Genomic DNA, 15,214 nt, shown 5'->3' with positions numbered 1-15,214 from the left:
GTGTTGCAGAATAATTCAAATTTAGTAGTAGAATGGCTAAGGCTTAGTAGGAGAGTAGGCCTAGAAAGCAACACTCCAAAGTAGTAAGTTAGCAACCTTGTTTGTGAGAATGGAATGTGCTGAAGAGGTAGGAACAATAATCAAAGGATTTAGTCAAGCATGTATATAATGATTTGTTACCTTAGATGTAGTAAGGGTCTGTTAAACAGTTTCTAGGGGTAAGACAACTTAAGCAGATTTATGATTAAAGTAGATGATTACCAATTGTTATCAGTATGAAATATGAGTTTGTGTGTGTAACTAAGTGTAACTACTTTCATGTAGAAATTGCACGTAGACATGTTTGTGTGAGAGTATAAAAGCTGTACGAAAAATGAGGGTCTTTGGAATCCTGACTTGGGACGCTAGTCCTCAGGTTCCCGGGCCCCGAATAAAGCACCGCATAAACCGGCACTCTGTTGGTTTGTGTCTTTGTTACAGGCAACAGTTTTCTGGTGACCCGAGATGGGACTCCGGGGGTAGCTGGGGCGGTTCACGAGCTGATCCACTCCATGCCGGCAACCAGGTGATTTCTGGGGAGACATCGACCCGTGCCCGACCCCGCGCCCGACGGACAACCATCCAGGTAAGCCCGGAGGTGCTTTATTCTTTCAGGTTTGTTGGTTGGGAGCCTGCCCATAAGACGGGACCGTGAGTTTACCCGCTGGGTTGGGCAAAGATTTCATTGGGAAGCCTAGGCGCTGGTCGTAAGACGGGGCGAAAGCCGCGCTGAACCAGCACTTGTCACTCATAGTGAGACTTGACAAGCTGGTTTAGGAAGGTATTGGTTTATACTGTTCGTATTGTACTGTTTACTGTTCGTATTGTACTGTTTACTGTGTGATTGAAATTATAACTTTGATTTAGACTACGGTGTGTATGACTATGATGCCATTTAAGACCTTTAGGGCACTATCTTGTGCAGAAAATGATATCCCTAGCGATTCTCCGCTTGGTTATTTGTTAAAACATTGGAAGGAAGGAAATTTCGGACAAGAGTTAAGCAAGAAACAATTGATTGATTATTGTAATCATGTATGGCCCCAATATGAGACAGAGGGAATGCAGTGGCCTAGGAATGGTACCTTGACTCCGGAAATTATAACCCCCTTGATGCAATATTTACGAGAGAATGAGATGTGGGATGAAATACCGTATCTAGATTTGTTTTATTATTTAAAACGTAAGACTGAATGGCAAAAGGAACGTGGTATGTTGATTTTGAAAGAACTGGATGATAAATGCATAGGATGTCAAGAGCGGAAAATACGGTTTTCAGAACCAGAGGAAGATGTGTCTTTGATAGTCTCCCCCAGCATAACTCCAAGTGCGCCCCCGGGAGATAGTCTCCCTTCACGTGTGAGGGCACGATCACCCACCACGCCCCCGTTAGAATCGTCCTCGGATGAGGAAGTAACGAGAGGGCAAGAAGGTGGTTTTGATAGAACTCCGCTAGCAGAACGGACTCGGAAGGGGCGAAAAGAAAGGGGAAGGAGTAGAGAAAAGAGACGGGGAGGGGGAAGGGAGACAGACGTTTCGCCCTCACCCCCTAGACTGATGGCCCCTTTGCGGGAAGCAGTTGGAGCGGACGGGGGAAAAGTCATGGTAAAAGTTCCTTTTTCACCTAATGATTTATTAATTTGGAAACAGTCAGCTGGGACATATAGAGAAAATCCGGAGCGGGTGGCTCATATTTTAAAAATGGTTATAAAAACTCAAAATCCGGACTGGAATGATTTGCAGGTATTGTTAGATACAATTCTGGATTCAACAGAGAAAGAAATGGTATTAAGGGTGATGGTGGAAAGAGCGAAAGAAAGAATTCGAACTCTGCCCCGGGCAGCGCGGGGAACAGTAAATGATTTCGTGCCGCGGGAAGATCCCGAGTGGGATCCGAATGTGTCTGGAGATTTGCTTTCAGTCGTGCAAGCTAAAATTATATTCGAAAAAGGGAGGGTCAAGATGGAAATTCCGGAAGAGAACTTAGCAAAAATTTTTGTTGTGAAAGAGGTAGAAAAGGAAGAGATACCTCAGGAAATAGAACAGGCTGTAGTACCTTGGGTATGGGAAACAGGGGTCCCTGGAAAATCTAAAGCTGCTATTCCAGTAAGAATAGAATTAAAAGAAGGAGCACAACCCGTTAGAGTGCGACAATACCCAATTAGTTTAGAAGCTAGGAAAGGAATAGCTCCAATGATCACACAATTTTTAATTTTAGGGATATTAAAGGAATGTGAGTCAGAGTTTAATACTCCCATTTTTCCAATAAGAAAGCCAAATGGTAAGTACAGGTTAGTACAAGACTTGAGAGCAGTAAACCTCATCACAAAAGACATCCACCCGGTTGTAGCTAACCCTTACACCTTGTTAACATCTGTTTCTGAGAGATTTCAGTGGTTTACAGTGATTGATCTAAAGGATGCCTTCTTCTGCATACCACTGGCACGGGAAAGTTGGAAAATTTTTGCCTTTGAATGGGAAAACCCAGAGACTGGACGGAAGCGACAGCTTACTTGGACTCGGTTACCGCAAGGATTCAAATGTTCACCTACGATATTCGGTAATCAGTTAGCAAAAGAACTTGAAGAATGGAAGACTACTCAGGGATGGTCGGATGGTGCAGACTGTGGATTCCCAACTTTGGACTAACTGCCAGACCACTGTATGAGGCAGTAAAGGAAGCCAAGTTGACCTGGGGGGCGAAGCAAGAGAAAGCATTCCAGGAATTGAAAAGAGCCCTCCAGGAAGCACCTGCCCTGGGTCTACCGGACCTAACCAAAGAATTCCAGCTCTATGTCTGCGAGAGACAACGAATGGCTTTAGGAGTACTCACTCAGCGGTTAGGATCCTGGAAGAGACCGGTTGGGTATTTCTCCAAACGGCTGGACGCAGTAAGTGGGGGATGGCCAGGGTGCCTCAGAGCTGTGGCAGCGACGGTTATTCTAATTCAAGAAGAACGAAAATTGACTTTGGGGAAACACATGGTGGTGTACGTGCCCCACATGGTCATAACAGTTTTGGAACAAAAAGGGGGGCATTGGCTCTCATCTAGCCGCATGTTACAACAGCAGTGTCAAAAACAATATATCTCTCTTCCAGGCAATGTGTTGCCGGTTTGGATGCTTCACCTTAAAAGTCGAGGGGTGATACCTACAAAAGCCAGGGAATAATCCTGAGAAGCTCCACTGTTTCCATCCCAGTGTCCGCAGCCCCTGCCTTGGCTCCGGGCACTGCAATTCCCACAGATCCCTGCTCCCAGCCTGCAGCCCTTCTCCCCGACCAGAACAGCTCTGTTGTTTTGCTGTGCTCCCGCTCCCTGCCCGTGCCTGTCTCAGCTCCTGACGATGCCGAGTCGGGACAGAGCCCGCCTTTGTGTTCCGCACGTGTCCGCTGCCAAGGGCTGTGAGCCATCCTGGGACTGCGCTCCCTAAAAATAGCCTGCCCCATGGATAACCTGCCGCCTTTGGGAGGCGCAGGTCTTAAAGATAAACCTCCCTATGAACCTGAACAAAATGAGAAGTGAAAACACTCCTGAGGGGAAGAGAAAAGCTCTGAAGAAACAGGCTAAGAAGCATAATAGAGAACGCGGCCTCGGTGCACCCACAAGCAGCCAAGGAAACCAGTGCCAAGGGGAGCCAGCATTGTGTGTAACCTGCACACAGACATAATATGACAACTGCTGAGCTACAGCGTTTTTTTACAGTCAGCTCCAAGTTCTGTGTGTGAAGACACGGCACTGCTACCGAAAGTAACCCAAAGAATAACAACCCATCGAAATAAGCTGGAAAAACACTCCAGTGTAGCTCCTTCTCTACATGAGGATGTAACCCCAAAGAATAACAACCCATCGAAATAAGCTGGAAAAACACTCCAGTGTAGCTCCTTCTCTACATAAGGATATGTATTTTGGATACAAAATATACCCAGATAGCGTTTTGCCCTTCTACAACTTGCAAAACACACCCATTTGCTCTTTCACATTTTATTTTAATAACAGGGGAGTCAAACGAGCCCGACTGATGGGCTGGTTCCCAGGGAAACACGAGCAACTTATTTCTCTTAAATAGCAGGCACAAATGTTTCTTGTGTTAAACTGTGGAGCCTGCTGTGACATTCAGATCTCTAGGATATAATCCCAAAAGAACAGAATATGTTTGCCTGGCTCTGAGGTGGGGAAGGAGAGAGGTAGCAGCGTGCTACAGCTGGCAATGGGCGCTAGCATTGATCTGGCACCCAAATCACTTTTGTGGCACCATGCCCCTTGTCCTAATCCCCAAAGGAAGGGCAAAACAAGAGTTTAACAAAACAAAAAACAAAAACAAAACAAAACAAACAAACAAACAAAAACCCCCAAATGAAGAAACAAACAAAAAAAAAAAATAAAAAAAAAAAGGTAAAATTACCCAGTGTTGCTAGGAGAGAAATGGAAAAGGGGAATTGGTAATAGCAAGCCATTAAAATCTCAGTCAAAATGCCAGGCTGGCTGCCCGGTGTTGCTGGGACACATTAAGAGAATAAAACAGTCAATGCTCTGGCCCAGGCCCTTTCCAGCTTGGGCAGCTCCTTTGGCAGGTACAGATAAATGTGGGAAGGGACTTGGAAAACAAAATGTAAGACAGAGCTGAGCATCCTCACAAGGTGCATCTCAAACTTGAGATTATCTACGTAGAGACCTGCAGAGAACACATTCCTGCTCCATGTGACCAAGGATGCTGTTCCCAACTCCAGTCACATGGTGTGAGGTGCAGTGGCTTTGGTGGCCAAGCTCGTTCTGCTTCCTGCTGCTCCAGCTTAACACGATGAAAAAAAAATAAAATCAGTGGCCCCAAGCAGGTGCTCGAGGTTGGGTCAAACACATACGACACGTCCCCCCAAAACTCTCCCTGCCTCAGGCTCAAGAGATCACCTGATCCTGATGGGATTTGTCTGCTTAGCAAATCCCCAAGGATCTTTCTTAGTAAATTCCATCATCTCCCACTTGCCCATTTACCACCTGGACCTTCTTGTAGCCACAATATCCTTCTGAAAGGTGTTTACAGCTCAGCTACCTGTTGCATGAGGACCCACCTTCATGGGCTTGCCTGGAGCCTGTATCCCACCAACTTCATTTGCTGGCCACTAGTCCCTGTAGAGGCCAAGACCCTGGATGGCTGTTCCCTCACTAGCCTGTCCCTGGCACACAGGATCTTCCAGACCTCCTTTGTGTGCTCCTTCAGTCTCTAGGGCCACATTCTGCTTTTACTTATCTCATCTGAGCCAATGTTTATAAGTGAGCAGATGACAATTTAGCCTTGGAACCTCTTTTTCCCCCTCTTTGCACAATTTGCTTTTTTGTTGAAATGAAAGAAAAAAACCCCAACAAATTAAAACTTCTTTTTTTTTTCCCCTGTTCCTTTAGGGTAGAGAAGAAAATAAACTAAAAAAAAAAAAAAAAGATAATGAAATACAAGTTTGACGTGCCAGAGTTTCCAGGTGCCCAATGTCCTGTTACTGGGACGCTGAACAAACAGCCTGCAAACACGATCCCTGCCTTTGTTCTGCCAGCTGGAAACGCAGGTCACTCTGCACCGGGACACCCCCACGGGGCAGAGCCTCAGGAGCAGGCATTCCACTGAGCAAAATGCTCCTTTCGTCAGGCAAAGGACAACAAAAAAGGGACCTGGACTTTTTTCCCGAGCCGGTGGGGTATTTTGTTCACAGAGGAGCATTTTATGGGAGGTCTGTGTCCACGCAAGTGACTCAGCTTGGACTCAGCAAACAGCCTCAGTGATTCACTCCCCCAGGGTGTGCCAGCACCAGCTGGTGACCTGTGTGGGGCTGAGTCTCTTCCTCACCGGGAAACAGCCTCAATAAATGACATCATCAGCGTGATTCAGTCGGTAGGACCATGGACTGCAAGGCTCCCACTCGGGCACTCACTCAGATTTCCCTTCCCCAGCCAGGTTTTTCTCTCCTGTTCCCCTCAGCTGTTTGCTCCCTGTGCAAGGACTGGGTCTTGCTGCACATCTAAATGGTCCCCAGCACAGTGGAAACTCCAAGCTGGGCTGTAATGCAAACCCCAAGGTGACTGAAAGAAGGAAGATTTAGACTGGATTTTAGCAAGAAATCCTTCCCTGTGAGGGTGGTGAGGTCCTGGCACAGGTTGCCCAGAGAAGCTGTGGCTGCCCCATCCCTGGAAGTGCTCAAGGCCAGGCTGGATGGGGCTTGGATCAACCTGGGCTAGTGGAAGGTATCCCTGCCCATGGCAGGGGTTGGAATGGGATGATCTTTAAGGGCATCTTCTAACCCAAACTATTCCATGACTCTATGATTTCATGACTGAGTGGTGAATTCACTCAAACAACAGAATTCAAAATATTACCCTGAACTTCTCATGAGTACACAGCAGAAAAATAAAGTTACCAGAAGGAAATTAAGTGGACCAACCATCAAAGGTAACAGACAATCCTTCATGGAATTACGTGCTCACAGGTGCACATCCCCCAGTCTAGTTCCAGGTGGAAACCTCTTAGGAGGTCATTAAAACAAATCAAAAGAGGAGACAAGGCAGTTTTGTAGTGTAGTCTGAGAAATCATGAGAGTGTGTTAAAAAAGTCATTCTTTTCCCCTGCTTTCAGGACAAATTCCCAAATACCCAGCAGGTCTCCCTGTCCTGATGTTTCAGGTTTGTCTGAATCTTGCAGATGTTTTCCACAGAAACAGACAGAAGTTGTCTCAAATAAAATAACCACAATCTCACGTAACTCAAACACAAATCTTCAAAACCAAGAACACCCATTTGATGAAACAAGCACATTATGCCCAGTTTTCTTCCTAAACATGAAGGGCTTTTTTCATCTTTTGTGATTGCCACTGTGCTCCTGCTACCAAGTACATTGTACAAACAACAGAACAGACCCAACATGGGAAAGCACTTAATTCATGTGCAATTTTTTCCCATTCCTGTCCAGACAATGAAATTAATCTCATCAGAGCCCATCTCACAACTAAAGCCCAGCCCAGAGGGGACCAGAAGACCACAGCCCACCACAATCCTATCCAAAGACTGTCAGGTTTTCTTATCTCCCAACATCCATTTTCCCCTCTGCAGCTCAATCCTATCAGTGTTTATGCAGTTGCACAAGCCACTTTGATAGAGAGAAGAAAAGTGCTATAGAAAATCAAAAATAGGCATAGCTTTAAACTTTTTCCAGCTTCAAGACCCCTGAAAGCCAGCAGAGGATCAACTCCCACTTGTGCACAGTTGCATGGTCCTACAGCCCATAGTCCTGCTTGCCTTAGTTACCTTCAGCTGGATCGTGCTGGGGGTGTAGGTGGATCTAAGCAGGTCCCTTTAAATCCTTTGTTGTGTTTGCACAAGTGGAAAACAGCTCCTATAAAAAAAAAAAAAAAAAATCCCCTGTGTGTGCCAAGCCGTGTGTAGAGATTATGAATCACTAAATGGCAGCCACGTGTCAGCAAAAGTAGCAGGAAGTGTCTTGTGTTTGACCTTTATTTATAGCAGCAAGAGCACTTGGTATCGTATAGTTACAGCCACCTAATCATCCCTGCTCACCAAGAAACATCGGATCGATTGCCTGCATAGGATGGTTTTGCTGTTAAAAGGAAAAAAGAAGAGGAGTATCTGGCTTATCTGGTGAATAGTTGTCGGTCTGGAGACACTCTGAGAAAGCCCTTTCAGTCTGTTGACTTTGTGTTTTTGGAAGGCCGAGGATTTCTTTGGAGTTTCTCTGGGATTCTGAGGGATTGGGGGGGGGACTTGAAATCAAGGCCTATCTTTTGGCCCACCTCTCTCGTTCTACACACGCCCCCGTCCCGCAGAATCAAGCTGCAAGTTGAGGAAGCTGTAACGTGCTGAAGCCTCTCCTTGCTGCACACAGGGAATTTGATAAATGTCCTTATTTTTTGGTGAATCCCACACATCAGAGAGTGTTACTGAATCAAGACAAAGTACCTTTGGGCTGCCATGCAGGGGTGAGCCTGGAGATCTGTGTGAGATATGCAGCAGTGTAAGTGCTGTGCCTGGTTCTTCCTCGGATGCAAGAGAGCACTTTGGCACCTTTTCAGATTAAGGGCCACTCAGGTGCTTTTTCCACAGGAAAGGAGGGTGTGGTGGGGTCCTGAAGCATAAAGATTCATTCCTTGGGGTCCCCAGACCTTTCTGCAGGCCTGTCACTGAGATTGGGGAGATCATAGAATCATATATTTATAGAATCATGGAGTGATTTGAGTTGGAAGGGACCTTAGAGCTCATCTTGTCCCTCCCCCTGCCATGGGCAGGGACACCTTCCACTATCCCAAGTTGCTCCAAGCCCCGTCTAACCTCATCTTGGACACTTCCAGGGATGGGACAGCCACAGCTTCTCTGGGCAACCTGAGCCAGGGCCTCACCACCCTCACAGGGAAGCATTTTTTCCTAATATCTATTCTAAATCTCTCCTCTTTTAGTTTAAAATGCCCCCCCCCCTTGTCCTATCACTCTCTGCCTGGGGAAAAAGTTGCTCTCCTTTTTTACAGAACTGCAGAGGGTGGTCTAATCACAGAATCACAGAATCACAGAAAATTGGGTTGGAAAAAACCTCTGAGATAAAGTCCAACCTATGACCCAACACCACCAAGTCAACTACACTCAGTGCCACCTCCAGTCTCTCCTTAAACACCCCCATGGTCTTTCCCTACCTTCCACTGGGATCCTCTCTGTAAATCCAAAGACAGAGACAAGGCAGGGTCCCCCACCTGTTCAGAGCCCAGGGTCCATCCAGTGGTGGATGATACTGTCACCCCACTGACCAGCTCAGCAATACCCTCACTTCTCCTCTAGCTTTGGTTTAATTAAAGCTCTTCTAACCAGTTAGAGGTGTCCATTTTGCTTTAGGCATAGATCAGGGGAGCAAGAGCAGCCTCTTGCCTTCCCTCCACCATTGGGTCTCCACGTCTGGTCAAACCAAGTCAGCGAGAAACTGCATGTTGGTGGTCAAATGCCACCAACACCAGGGTCAGCTGTGGCCACTCCCAGAGCTGGTATGCAGCAGCAGGATCAGGCCTTTAATCATACTGCCCTTCATGGATTCCCACTGTTCCCCTCAAATTCCTCTGTGGCTCTTTCCTAGCCCTCTCCTCCGCCTGCTTCTTCTGGTTTAAAGTCGAGCTGATCCCCGTGTTCCATCCACCTCGTCCGAGGGCTTCGGCTGTGACTCCATGTCAGGTGTGCACCACGGCCACATTCTTGGAAAGGGTGCACACACCCTGACGTGGGGTTGCTGCAGCAACCACCCTTGACAACACCACCCTCCTCACATCCACTGCTGTCGTGGTTGTGAAAGCCTCTTTGGCACTGCAGCTGCATATTTGGACAGCTGGGAGGGAGACTCCTGTTCCAAACAGGGAATGCAAGGAGCAGATGTGTCGTGTCCCCAGGAGAGCAGGGTCAGAGCACAGTGCAGCCTGCTTAGCACAGCATCCAACATGAAGCTGCAGGGCTGGAGTCTGCTGCCTCTGGCAGAGCAAGGAGCAGGTGCAGAGCTGGCTTGGCAGCACCTGGATTTCTCCAAAGATCCCTGGAGATGCTGCTTTATAAAAAAAAACCCCTCTTTCCTCCAGGACTCCATCCTCAAATGGCTCTGGCATCCCTGCGGGAGGTGAGTCCTGGAGCTTGTCCCCGGAACCCTGTGTAGGTGCAGACAACACAGGACTCTTGCTTTTGGTGATAACTGTGGCCATTTTACACCCACAGCAGAGTCTGGATGCCAGAATTCAAAGGTTTTATCAGATGCAGGAAAACTTGTCCTTTCTGTGTTGACACACTTTATCCACCTGAGATGTTTCTGGGATAAAGGACTTTGCCGGCTCATACCTTGTCATCAGGAGTGTCCAAATCTTCATCACCCTTCCTGAACCCCATCCTTGCAGTTGCTCAATTAATGGAGAAACCCAGATTTTATCAAGTCACACACACACACACCAGAATCCATTGAATTTTCCAGCCTCCAGTTTGTGGACTTTGAAGGACTGACTTATGACTTCCAAATCTGTGAGCAGGCTGCTCCTGGAGCCTCCCTGCAATCCCTTGAGGAGCACATGAATTTTAAAGCAGAAATGTTTGTTGTTTTCATGTTGCAGGCCTCTGGCTAGCTAAGCCAGAAGTTGCTCCATTGACATGAAAAATGAACATCTCCTCCTTTTGTAAAGTGGGAGAATCTCAGAGGATTTTGGAGGCCAAAACAGGATCTGGAGAGCAGCTCCATGGGCAGTTATCCCCAGGGTTCTGCTCCACTGGGCAACACCCAGAGGGGAAAGAGAAGAGACCCCAACCCTGACTCTGAGTTGTGGAGAGCTACTACAGACCCCCAACAGGAGGCAATAGGGAGATAACTCTGCAAATTCCTTTTGCCAGCCATGTGGACCTTTCTTAGCCCATTCAATCTTACTCTGCAGGGATGGGAAGAGAAAGGCAGCAAGAATAAGTAGCTCAATATGCAACTAAGCTGATAATGCTCAAGGATTCCACGTGGATTTGTGCCTTGAGGTCCCACTCTAGTGCAAGTTGACCACCAACTTGTAAAAGCCTTATAACTCTGACTCTTGCTCTGAAATCTGGTGGGAGTTGGTCAAATGCTTTAAGAGAGGGTTAAGTAGACAAGGTCACAGGTGAAGCCAGGTCTCTTCTATACATATACAAAGTGTGCTCATGGAATTTTCCTTAGGAGACCAAGATAAAGCCATGTCAATGGAAGACATCCATGGAAAGAAGCTCAGTGGAGACAGGGGAGCCAGGGCAGAGAGCCAAGAGTGACAGGTTATTCAGGTCTGAGATGAGGTTACACCCAAGAGATGGGATGGACAGCGTGACACAGTCATCTTTCCTAACAGCACACCACACAGAGCCAGTCAAGATGCTTGGGAATTTTCCAGGCAATTTTTTCCCCCATCAGAATGTGCTGATTTGTGGAACGCTGAACGTTTCACAGAAAGCACATTACATTTGCTGAACGTCTGGTGGAGCAAAGCCAAGGGAATGTTTCCACTGGACAAGACAAATTTCCATCAGGAACCTGACTGCCAGTCTGTGTGATGGCATGAGGAACTCCTCACAAACCAGCTTGGCCGTGATTCCAGGGAGCCAGGCTTGTAGATTTGCAGTCAGGATCCCAGGTGACGACTTGATGAGCTGCTACAAAAGTCTCTCTTACGGCTCAAATATTGGGATCGTCTTGGCAGTTCATGGCCCTGCAGCAGCTCATTTCAGATCCATCCCAACTCACATTATCTCCAGGCTGTTGGTCTGTCCTTTTGGCAGCTTCACTGCCCCACCAGCCAGGTAAATCTGCGTTACCTGAAGTCATTGCTGCTTCTTTTACCCCTAAAACTCCCTGCAGTCACTGTCTGAAACCAGCACGGCTGGAAATAGCAGCCCTAAATCTGGCAAGAATCCCACCAGCTCCAGCCCTCAGTCCTCAGCTGGGTCCTGGGGTTTGAGTCTGGAAGCACTCAGAGCTGGCATGGTCTCAGACAGAAACGTTATGAGATTTCCATTTGGAGGGGGAAAAAAACATATTTCTGTAGCCAGCGAGGACTTAAATGAAATTTACCCTTCTAATAAATTTCTAATGCTGTCTGCACTCACACTCTGACAACCCAGAACCCTTCCAATTCCTCTGCTAGCCTTGCCTTTCTAGGAGATATGTGCTCCCACCAAGCTACATTTCTAACATGGTTGAAATCCACCTTTTCCTGTCTCAGGCCCAAGGATTGGCAACTCTGGCCAACAATTCTGTGTACAGATGAAACACAGCTGAGGGGGGACAGTGACCAACAGCCATCAGCTGGGTGAAGGCTGGGAAGTAACACATTCCAGGTGGTCCCTGCACAGAGTCTTTCTCTCCTGCAGAACTCCTGCACCGTTTATTGGCCTTGATAGCTCCGATGAGTGGAATGGAAACAGTTTTACTCCAAACCCTCACCTCATTTGTTGCAGGTATTGGCAGATAAAGTGACCAAGGTAGAAAAAGATGGGTTATTCTCAGAGTTTGGTTGGATGGGGCTCAGAGCGACCTGGTCTAGGGGAAGGTGTCCCTGCCCATGGCAGGGGGTTGGAATGAGGTGGTCTTTGAGGTCCCTTCCAACCCAAACTATGATCCTGTGATTCAAACCGTGATTCAAATAATGATTTAAACCATTCTGTGATTCTATAAGTAATTCTATGTAACAGTGACATTCCTGAGAAGTCTGCAATCTCAACTTGCCATTTTTCTTGAACTTCTCATTTGATTTGCGTAGGAGAACATGTTCAATAGCACTGTCCTGCAGTGTTTTGACTGCAAATTCCACAAGGAAGCTGAGCCAGGCATATAAAAAACCCCCAGCAGTTTCTTCCCTGATGTAGAGATTGGCAGAGGATTTTCATGGACTTGGAAGAACATTTGGTGCCAACAACAGGAGGTTTATGAACATTAAAACACTGGGGGTGTTGTGTTTTTCCTTGCAGCCAGAGCAGCCTCATGGCTTTTCCCATAGGATGAAGAGTTGGTGTCATCCCTCAGGAAGGAAGATGAAGTGGATGGAGATGAGACAAAGGAGTGGAGTATGAATCCAGGAGAGCCAGGCTTGCTCCTCCTGCTGCTGGTGCTGGAGGGGACAGAAAAGAGTGATGGAAATCACTTCTCCTCTCACCCCCCACTCTACAAATCACCGAGCTGAGGTGCCAGATAAGAACTCATGCTTGAACAAGCTGGTGACCCAGTTAAAGGGGCCCAGGAGGGACACAACAGCAGTTCAGATTTTAGGTTAGTCAGAACAAAAGAATAATGAAAAACTGTAAAGGAGTATCAAGGGACAGGTGAAATTCACTGTTCTTTGGGGATGCCATCCCAGAAGTTATGCCTACAGTGGGTTATCCACTCCCTCATTTGCTAATGGACTGGGGAACACTGCCCAGTGAGGTGTTATGGATAATTCCAGGAGGCATCTCAAAAATCACATAGTGATCACTCCTGAGGTGTGCATCTACACACACCCACTACACATACACACATTCACATGTCCTAGAAACACTGAACATTTTAGGTTAGAAGGTACCTCTGGAGTTCTGTGATCCAGCCTCCTACTCAAAGCAGGGCTACTGAGCTGCAATTGCTCAGGGCTTTCTGCTACTGAGTTTTGAATATCTTCAAGGAGGGAGATTTCCACCCCCCCTTGTTGCCTTGGTTCCCTGTTTGGCCATCCTCATGGGGGAGATTCTATCCTTGTATTTCCTTGGAATTTCCCATAGAGTCATGGAATGGTTTGGGTTGGGAGGGACCTTAAAGATCATCCAGTTCCAATCCTCCTGCCATGGGCAGGGACACCTTCCACTAGCCCAGCTCGCTCCAAGCCCCATCCAACCTGGCCTTGGACACTTCCAGGGATCCAGAGGCAGCCACAGCTTCTCTGGGCAACCTGTGCCAGGGCCTCACCACCCTCACAGCCAACAATTCCTTCCCAATATCCCATCTGAGCCTGTCCTCTGGCAGCAGGAAGCCATTCCCTTTTGTGCTGTCACTCCATCCCCTCATCAAAAGTCCCTCTCCAGCTTCCTGTCTATAACCACCTCTAAACCAAAAAAAGCCAAGGGTAGTTGTGGCTACTTCATGGACAGGGAGTCAGGGACCCCTTCCCATTCTCCTACTGGGAAATGCCCTTCCCACTGTCCCTGTTCCCACTGCTTCCCTTACATAACAACACACAGAAATTCCCAAACCAGTCCAGGCCAGGACAGCCCATTACCCTGTTCCAGCCTCTCTTTGCAAACAAGGTCCTTGCAGGTCAACTGTCCATACAACCAGTCATATTTTCTGTGTGCAACTACCTTCTCCAGGGCTTAAACCTTCCCATTTCACTGTGTAAAAGGAAGCCATGGGCTTTTTCATTACAAAAGGTCAAATGGATCCTTCACACCATTTGAACAAGCTACAAATGATCTAATTCACTGGGACTATCTCCATACTGCCACTCACCCTCCCCAGGAAGCAGTTTCTGGTCTCCAGGCTAAATGCTGCAGGCTCTTCTCTACTGTTTGCCTGGACTAGATTAACCATGTCCACTATGAACTGGGATTGCTGCACATCCCTTTTTTTGGTTCCCTGATCCTTTTGGGCACAAAATGAAATTATTAATATTTTTTTTCAGTTCAAAGACCTTTTGAGGACTGTGCTGCAACCCTCCAGAGTGGTGTCCAGGGTATGTACTGAGTGCCCTTGGACAAAATCCTGGGCATATGGCCATGGCAGATGGTGCAAGACATGCTGGGGTGGTGCTGGAGAGACCTGTAGGTTGGCAAGAGCCAGACTTCAACTCAAACACTTTAAGCCAAGATGCCCTAACAAGGAATGAATGGAATGAAGCCCCAGGCTGTGTGCAGCCCCCAGCCACAGGTTTCTCAGCCCCAGCACGATCCCAGCACTGACAAACATGGGCCAGGACAGCACATCCCCGTGACCAGGGTGATCTGTCAGTGCCCATCACAGGCTGCAGCTCACAGTTGTCACCACACTCAGTGGGTTGCTGGTCTCAATCCAGGGACCAGTTCCCTATCCCCAGGACAGCTCCAGTAGCCACATGTCTGGCTGTCCCAGAGGTCCTGGCAATGCACATGTGGGGCACAGACCTGTCTGCAGGGCACCTACACACCTTGTGCTGGCACCGTGTGGAGCATCATCATGGAATCACAGGATCACAAAGGTTGGAAAAGCCCTCTGAGATCGAGTCCAACTGTTTCCCAGCACTGCCAGTGGTGGGTCCCCACCACTGACCCATGTCCCCAAGTGCCACATCCACAGGGCTTTTAAATCCCTCCAGGATGGGGACTCCAGCACTGCCCTGGGCAGCTGTGCCAGGGATGGACAACCCTTTCAGTGAAGCAATTTTCACTAAGATCCAGAGAGATCTTCTCTTCTGGAAGCCAAACTTGCCCTCCCACAGTTGCCTTCTTACCCCAAAGCACAACATTTACTTTTCCCTTAAAGCTGGCAAGCCCCTGTTACTCGAGGTCAGGCTGTTTAAGCCCCAGCTGCAGTGTTTGTCTCACTGTTTTGTTGAGGAGACAGTTTCAGCATGTACAGCACTTCCTCTTCTGGGACATTTGAGGGCTAAAACTGTGACCTTTGGCTGCTGTTCGTGTTCAGCAGCAGAGGCAGCAATC

General features: G+C 47.7%; 1 long non-coding RNA gene across 1 annotated transcript; it reads left to right on the top strand.

Annotated features, from left to right (window-relative positions):
- On the top strand, positions 1-14,580 carry LOC116785428. The gene is made up of 3 exons (XR_004356533.1): positions 1-273; positions 11,927-11,938; positions 14,571-14,580. It is a non-coding gene; the product is annotated as an uncharacterized LOC116785428 (long non-coding RNA).
- The last annotated feature ends 634 nt before the right edge of the window (positions 14,581-15,214 follow it).

The sequence above is a fragment of the Chiroxiphia lanceolata genome, chromosome 4 (assembly GCF_009829145.1).
Source record: "Chiroxiphia lanceolata isolate bChiLan1 chromosome 4, bChiLan1.pri, whole genome shotgun sequence".
NCBI classification, from domain to species: domain Eukaryota; kingdom Metazoa; phylum Chordata; class Aves; order Passeriformes; family Pipridae; genus Chiroxiphia; species Chiroxiphia lanceolata.
Note: the sequence above shows the minus strand (reverse complement) of the source record. Positions and strands in the feature narration are given on the sequence as shown.